The sequence below is a fragment of the Triticum dicoccoides genome, chromosome 5B, assembly GCF_002162155.2.
Source record: "Triticum dicoccoides isolate Atlit2015 ecotype Zavitan chromosome 5B, WEW_v2.0, whole genome shotgun sequence".
NCBI classification, from domain to species: domain Eukaryota; kingdom Viridiplantae; phylum Streptophyta; class Magnoliopsida; order Poales; family Poaceae; genus Triticum; species Triticum dicoccoides.
In genome coordinates, this window is record NC_041389.1 from 332,685,866 (window position 1) to 332,694,719 (window position 8,854).

Sequence of the window (8,854 nt, forward strand, 5' to 3'; positions counted from 1 at the left end):
GCGACCAACTAGAGAGCGACAACAGTCATGAACATGCATTAAAACTAGTTGACCCGTTGCGCCAAATGGCGCAGAGACCTGCTGAAGACATGTTGTCGATGAAAATAGTTTCATGCTGCAAGAACCTTCAACTAAATCATGCTATTTTTTAAACATGTTTATTGCGTTGTTAAATAATAGTCTGGGAAAAGGGAAACTTTGCATAATATGAATATGTTCAGTTTGAAAATATGGCCACCGTGATGAGAGAGTAAAGTTGGCATGGTTGTATTTTTTTAGCAAGTTTGAAAACTTGGTTATCATGATGAGAAACCTGGCCATGCATATTGTTCCTGCAAAAAAAGAGGGAAAAGATAAGAAACCTAAGGAAAAAACATGTCTTTGTTGTGCATATATGGAGATATAGGGATCAGGAGGTATTAGGATAGCCCATATGTTATTTAGCCCAGTCCACGTAAAGCGATGCATGTGGCCCGTGAGGAGCTGAGCGAAGACTGTCTTTCCCCTTCCTTTCTTTCTTTCTTTCTCGGTTCCTCAGCTGGGTGACACAGGCATTTCGTCAGCCGCCAACTGGTGCAATTTTGCACCAACTGGCACAAAGATCCGCTAAAGCCATGTTGTCGATGAAAATAGTTGCATTTTGCGAAGACCTATTCGATATTTGTAGTAGAATGCTACACTGAAAATATGGCTATCATGCTGATGATTCCAAGTTAGCAACAAAAAATAAATCCATGGTTTAGTTGATTTTGTTATGGGCAAGCACATATGACAACAAATTTAATCTCTCTTAGTTAGGGATAACAGGGACCTGTTGCACCAAATGGCGCAGAGGCACCCTAAATCCCTATGCACAAGGAAAAAATTATCCATGGTTCAATCACCTTTAATAGGAAACATGGTCGATTGTTGTCTACAATGAGATGTATATATACACATTTTAATTTGATAGCACAAAATATTTTCTATCATCTTCACAAAGATCCATTCAAAATCATGTACGCATTGAAAATATGTGCACTTCCGGGTGATTGTTTGAGCAAAAAATACATAGGTTTTGTTTAAAAATATGTGTGTGTATAGAATCATGATTTCTTTGGCCATACACATAAGCCAGGGGGCTACATATCAACTCCCTTTCTCTTAAAACAAAACAATGAAACTTATCATTTCCTCTGTTCAGAGCATTCTCCTCTCCTTCTCGGGTGCCCTGTGTGGCTTCCAACGAATCCTGCACCACCACCGCCAAAGCCAACACAAGTGTTATTTAGATAGCAGAAAACCAATGTGCAATACAATTATATAGACATCTCTAGCAAAATATTGATTGCACATGTAGATGGAGACTAAAACGAAGAAGGCATTAAGAATCAAGACGGAAAAGATCTGGTCATAGTATCAGCTAGGAGTCTCAAATGAAGTACCAGTCATGACATAGTTAAGTTTCAGTTCAAATATCATGTAAAAACTTTTCAGCTTAACTTAAATAAAAACATACTGAGACTCCACCATGTGACTTCCACGTAGAAGGTTCTCATATAGATGGACCGACGAGAAAAAAATTACGAAGGGTTAGACCAAAAAACATGAAACATTTTCCTGTCAAAGGCTCCACCTTGTGACTTCCACTTAGAAGGTTCTCATATAGATGGACCGACGAGACAAAATTACGACAGGTTAGACCAAAAAACAGGAAACATTTTCCTGTCAAAGGTAATTCAAAATTAAAGAGAGGAAAATCACAGTCTCTCGTTTTGCGAAAATTACTGTGTCGACCTGATTGTTTTTTAGAGGCCCAAATTTGCTTGATTCTGAATAGATGACACGGTAAACTGACTATAAAAGTCATCAGTTCATACCACAACCCAATGACTAACAATGAACATCTCTCTATATGCAATATGATTTCAGAGTGAAACATACCATTATTTGCTATTGGAACCAAATGTTGTTTCAACTCCACATGAGAAAAACAATGTAGGAACTGAACATACATCCAAGCATACAAAACCAAAAATTCAAGCAAGAATTAGACAGGGCATCTAAGGCCACAATAGCATTCACTCACCCTAGTATGTAGCATCGCTGGAGCGAAATGTGTCAATGCCATGATAACATACACATGTCCACCTTCATGCCTCCCTGACTCCTCCTGCCGACCACACGCCTCTGCCATGGCGTGTCCCCACATTCCCAGCCACGCCTTCTCAAGTACTCCCAAGAAGATAACGGCAATAACAGACTACGCCAACATTATAAACTTAAATATTAGTAATTATTGGACAAAAGTTTAACTTGCACATGAACTATGTAAAATGCAAAATTACTAATGCCACCTTAATAAAATGACTCCGCAGGGTCGTACATGGCAAACCAAAGATCATGCTTGGTACTATCTCAGGTAGCAACAAATAAGCTAAAAGAAGGGAAACTTAATAAAGATCATGCTTAGATGTACATTGATCTGTTGTGAATCTTGTGCTCTCAGAGAGCACAAGATTCACAACAGATCAATGTACATCTAAGAGAAACTAAGAAAACAACATTTTCTCTCAAGATCAACATAGCACATCGTTCTTCCACCCATTTTGCTTGTGGACCTACCCTATCTGGACAGACTGTTACTTGCATTACAATGCCTCTTTTTAATAGTTGACAGCAATGATCTGTGTAGGTAGTAGATGGTCCTTCCCTACTTTACACAACCAAAAATGTAATTATATATATATATATATATCAAAACAATTAGCCTCTTGAAGAAGCGGGGAATCCATAACAGAAGGGGATTTCACTTGTAGGCTATGCATCACCGAGTGAATTAAGAAATCAAGATTGAATGTACATGAGCTCTAAACTTGAACTTGCACGCATTTTCTTATATATTTCATCCTCGTTTTTCTGATTCAGTGCGTCACTAATTTGGTCCAGGATTTATTTGCTAAGCAAGGCTTATAACAGTGAAATAAACCGCATACTAAAACCATGGTTTGACAGCTAGGCAGGGTAAGCAAACGTTTTCATGTAAGTAGACAATCTAAAACCAAGGATGCCATCATAATAACTAAAGGGTAAAAGAAATTAAGAGGTAAACATACAGGGGTATACAAATAAGGTTGAAGCATTGCTGGGTACTAGTAGCTATGAATCTCTTTGTGAAATCATATTGAATAGGACTGTTTATTTAACAGAAGCAAGACAGAAGCTTTACTACTTAACCCATATAAGACACCAATAGGTCATAAGCACACACATGATCATGCACAGAGGACAACACCCAAACAACAATCTTTATGTGATATTTACATTTTCCTTCAAAATTATTTTTCTTTTATGTTTCAAGTTTAAATAGTTGTGAACCAAGCTGTCCGTTGCCACATTTAAAAAATAAGAACATGGCAAATAACTTTGTAGCACAAAGAAAATGGATCAACTATCCTCTCATCTTTGGATCCATGACACATCTTATTTTCCATTGGAACTGAACATTCTTAAAGCAATGAAAGAACATGGACGCCCAAGAATCCATGAGGAAAAGTACACTACCAGCAACAAACATATGTAAACTAAGTTGGAAAAAATGCTGCACAATGAAAAGGGGGGAGATGAAGCTATGCACATAAATACTTAGTCAAAATAAAAAGGCAACCATTCATAAATTCATCTAGCTAAAGCAAACCATAATTCAGACTAATCAAGATGCCCTCGAGCGACACAACAATGAATTAAACAAAAGAGAAAACACCAAGACAGCAGAAAACAATTGAAGGCAGGTGAAGCACAATTATACCTGATGGACCTGAAGGCACACGCAACAGCAAAACAGAAGACCGTCGAAATAACATACTCCTCCATCCGCAACCCTGAAGAACCATGCAGGAGCAGTAAGCAAAGCAGGGACAGGACTAAGCAGTGAACGCAAAGGAATTGTCTATCCTCCCAAAATTGCAAGCGGACTTGTATCGGATAAAATGAGTCCCAAAAAGCAATTGAGAACATGTTAGTTGTCACAGTCACAGTTCTACTATTCCAAAACGTTTGTGTCCTTCACATTTCTTTGCATTTGGTACTTAGCAAAATGCGTGACCTCTCTGCTTGAAACTAAAATTTCAGATTTCTAATTCTAAATGGGCCATGCTACTTATTACTGCTATTCAGCAGAAGTGTAAAGTGGTTGACTTGGGTATCAGAAAAGATACCGAAGGAAGTCTTGTGGAGCATATGGATGCAGCTCTATGTTCTGATGCTGATATAATCCTTACTTCTGGTGGTGTTTCCATGGGTGATAGAGATCTTGTCAAACCTCTTGCTTGGCAAAGATATGTAAAATTCACTTCGAAAAGGTTACCTACAAATCCTTCTGGGGTATTGTGTACAAAGATGTTGATAAGCAGCATCAGCCTTATGATTGTATTCTTTTCCTGTATGTTGTTGGATAAGCATTGAAAGCAGCTATGTTTGCTCAAACCTAAAGTTACTAACAAATGCAAACATAAACTCATCATCTAATAACAGGAGATTACATCAAAAAATTATAATAAAAGAGATTATGTGTGCAGATATGATGATATATAACCCTATTCGATTATTCCATTTGATGTGATGATAAGAAGTGCACATCAAGTCGTCTCTTTCTTTTCTCACAAAGCAAATAACACCAGGATAATCTTCAGTAAGAAGAGCACAAAGCAATCCTGCCTTAATTGATAAATAATAATACAGCAAACAGAATATAAAAAAACTTGACTCCAAAGAGCATTGTGTTGTCCCTTCGGAATATAAGCCAAGCAAAATAACATGGGCTCTTTAACCTGCCCCACAAAAAATGCACTATAATTTTAACAGATTGGTAGAAAGAAGAAGGCAAGTAACCCGCAACACAAATATGAGCCAAGCAAAATAACATGGGCTCTTTAACCTGCCCCACAAAAAATGCACTATAATTTTAACAGATTGGTAGAAAGAAGAAGGCAAGTAACCCGCAACACAAATATGAGGTCACCTACCAATTTTCTACAAAACAGAGATGAACATTCATAGGAGAGAGAGTTAGTCACCTTGTTCTTCACCAAATTCTTCTATTGGATTCTCCTGTTCATCTTCTTTCTCAGATCTGGAATATTGTGGTCTTTAGATAAATTGTATACCAGGAAATCAAGACCAAAGACAAGAAATAAACAGGTAAAGAGAGAGAACCTAAAAGCCATTTGCCGAGAACTGCATCTTGCTGCTGTTACAGGTTTTATGGCAGGACCCAACCACTACAAAGAAAAATCCAGGAACATCTGTGCCACATAGTATGGCAGGACCCAACCACTACAAAGAAAAATTCAGGAATATCTGTGCCACATAGAGCAGTCAATCTTCTAGTGCGCGTAGCAGCAGCTCAGTGACTTTCACAAATTAGATAACAATATGGGTCTTCATTCAAGTTCACGGTGAAGCAGACTACAAAATAATGATATAAGAAAAGCAACCCAAACTTGGTAGCATGTAATGAAGACAACAAATAATAAATGAATTAGTGGAAATGAGATCAAAATACTGCCCCATTTATAAATGCATCACACGAAATGAGATCAAAATACTGCCCCATTTGCTGCCTTGATGCCTCTTTCCAAATCCTCAATGACTGAATGATCAGGATGTCACTGGACTCGCTACCTGGCCAGCATAGCAGCAACATCAGTAGGTCAGCAGCAGCAAGCAACAAGGTCAGTATACAACAAAGCATAACTGCATCAAGCCATCAGCAGCCCGACACCCAGCGACAAAGCACGCACAAGATAGAATACATGAAGAGAGGGTAAGAAAGAAATGTAGGGATGACAAAAATACCTACAGGAGTCACAAACGGAAATTCTAGATGTGTCATTGGCAACACAACATCACTTGCCATGCAAATCCACATGAAGACGAAGGAGGCCGGCGGGGAGTCCGCAGCGGCAGCTCCATGGCTGGGCCGAGCCGACCCGCCTCCTGGATCGCATCCGCTGCTTCCTTCCTCCGGCTGAAGACACGCTGGTTGAGCTCCTCCTCCGTACCTTCCTTGCACTGAGGTCTCTCCTCCTCCCGCGGCTTCCTCGCAACCCGGGGCAGATGAAAACCTCACAAGGTGGTGGATCTCATCGAAATGGCCGTCTGCCGCACCACCGCACGAGCCGTCGGTCAACGCTGCACCTCCCTCTCCTCTTTCCTCTCTCTTTCTCCTTCCTCTCCTTCCTTCTCTCTCCCTCATTTTCTCTTTCTCCCGCAGGGACCGATCCATGGCGCTGGATCGATTCGAGCGTCGTCCTTCCCTTGCAGGTCGCCGCCGCGCCCGCATGCCTCGGGTCCGGTAGGATCCGGGATGACGGGGGGGATGGGATGCATGAGGGGAAGGTCGCCGCTGCTCCACCATCTCCCCCCTCCTCCGCCACCAGAGGGCGCCGCCGCCACCGTTGTCGAGGGAGTGGAGGGGATGAGGAGAGCGCCGCCGTTGTCGTCCTTTGCCTGCAAGTCAGCGCCGTGGTGGGGTTCCGGGAAGGAGGAGGGGGCGGAAGGGAGGAATGGTGTGGCGGCTGTGAGAAGGAGCGGGGGGCTGTGGGAGAAGAGGAGGCGACTGCGACAGGAGGAAGAGTGAGAAGAGAAGGGATGGTGGAGGAGGAGGAGGAGGAGGAGGAGGAGGCGGAGCCCGGGCACGCTCGGGGTGGAGCACGGGAGGATGGAGGCGGCCGTGGGATTGGGGAAAGGGGTCTAGTGTTCCACGACCCACTGGAAGCAAAACTGGAAGCACGCCGCGCGCGAGTAGAGGATTGGCCAAAATCCTTTCGCACCTGCGCGACATTTCAGCCAGTCGATAGATGCCAGAAATGAGCCCACCAATCATACTCTAAAGAAATTTACCAACATGTGAATATTAGATTTACCAGAGTTAAAGATCTGACGGCCCACGCTCAGAACAAGGACGATCCGACGGTCGCGAATGCATGACATCGAGGGATCGCCGTGGGAGCGAGTTGGCTAGCCTTTGTATTGTTTTAAATTAATAGAGATTGAGTGCAAGCATGAGTAGGATATAATCCACCATGAACATAAATATCGTGGAAGCTATGTTGATTTTGTTTCAACTACATGTGTGAACATGTGCCAAGTCAAGCCACTCGAATCATTCAAAAGAGGATACCACCCTATCATACCACATCACAACCATTTTAATAACATGTTGGCACGCAAGGTAAACCATTATAAACTCCTTGCTAATTAATCATGGCATAAGCAACTATAATCTTTAATTGTCATTGCAAACATGTTTATTCATAATAGGCTGAATCAGAAACGATGAACTAATCATATTTACAAAAACAAGATAGGTCGAGTTCATACCAGCTTCTTGATAACCTCAAGTGTAGGGGATCCATTGTAGCCTCTTTCGATAAGTAAGAGTGTCGAACCCAACGAGGAGCTAAAGGTAGAACAAATATTCCCTCAAGTTCTATCGACCACCGATACAACTCTACGCACGCTTGACGTTCGCTTTACCTAGAACAAGTATGAAACTAGAAGTATTTTGTAGGTGCTGTTGGATAGGTTTGCAGGGTAATAAAGAGCACGTAAATATAAACTAGGGGCTGTTTAGATAAAGAAGCAATAAAATAAATATAGCGAGTGTGGAAAAGTGGTGGTAGGAGTTGTGAAATTGTCCCTAAGCAATTGACTACTTTACTAGACCGATAGCAACTTTTATGTGGGAGAGGCATAAGCTAACATACTTTCTCTTCTTGGATCATATGCACTTATGATTGGAACTCTAGCAAGCATCCGCAACTACTAAAGATCATTAAGGAAAACCCAACCATAGCATTAAAGCATCAAGACCCCTTTATCCCATATGCCACAACCCCCTTACTCGGGTTTATGCTTCTGTCACTCAAGCAACCCACTATAAGCGAATCATGAACATATAGCAACACCCTACAGCGGGAATCCCTGACGCTTGCGCGACATGGAGAGCACCATAGGACAGCAACATAACCACAAGCAAATTAAACCAATCATAACAATTTACCAACCACCGATAGGACAACGAAAATCTACTCAGACATCATAGGATGGCAACACATCATTGGATAATAATATGAAGCATAAAGCACCATGTTCAAGTAGAGGGTACAGCGGGTTGCGGGAGAGTGGACCACTGAATATAGATGGGAGGAAGGTGATGGAGATGTTGATGAAGATGACGGCGGTGTTGGTGAAGATTGCGGTGATGATGATGGCCCCCGGCGGCGTTCCGGCGCCACCGGAAGCAAGGGGAGAGAGCCCCCCTTCTTCTTCTTCTTCTTCCTTTACCTTCTCCCTAGATGGGAGAAGGGTTTCCCCTCTGGTCCTTGGCTCCCATGGCTTGGGAGAGGCCAGAGCCCCTCAAAGATTGGATCTATCTCTCTGTCTCTCTGTTTCTGCGTTCTGGATTCTGCCCTTTCACCGTTTCTTATATATCCGGAGATCCGTAACTCCGATTGGATTGAAACATTTGCCCAGATTTTTCTCCGAAAATTAGCTTTCTTGCAGCAAAAGAAGAGTGTCAACCGCCTTATAGGGTGCCCACGAGGGTCAGGGGTGCGCTTGCCCCCCTAGGGGCGCCCCCTGCCTCGCGGCCCCCTAGGGCACCATCTCGCATTGGTTTTTCTTCCCAAAAATCATAAATATTCCAAAAATGATCTTCGTCCATTTTTATCCCGTTTGGACTCCATTTGATGTGGGGTTTCTACGAAACATAAAACATGCAACAAACAGGAACTGGCACTGGGCACTGGATCAATATGTTAGTCCCAAAAATAGTATAAAAAGTTGGCAAAAGTATATGAAAGTTGAATAA

General features: G+C 42.1%; 1 long non-coding RNA gene across 2 annotated transcripts; it reads right to left on the bottom strand.

Annotated features, from left to right (window-relative positions):
* Nucleotides 1-999: 999 nt before the first annotated feature.
* Nucleotides 1,000-6,772, bottom strand: LOC119308749. 2 transcript variants are annotated; one of them, XR_005150275.1, is made up of 6 exons: nucleotides 5,840-6,772; nucleotides 5,194-5,661; nucleotides 5,055-5,110; nucleotides 3,788-3,860; nucleotides 2,069-2,242; nucleotides 1,000-1,231 (listed from the first exon to the last, which is right to left on the bottom strand). It is a non-coding gene; the product is annotated as an uncharacterized LOC119308749 (long non-coding RNA). The 2 variants fall into 2 exon arrangements; XR_005150274.1 differs by having other exon boundaries at nucleotides 5,836-6,772.
* Nucleotides 6,773-8,854: the final 2,082 nt, after the last annotated feature.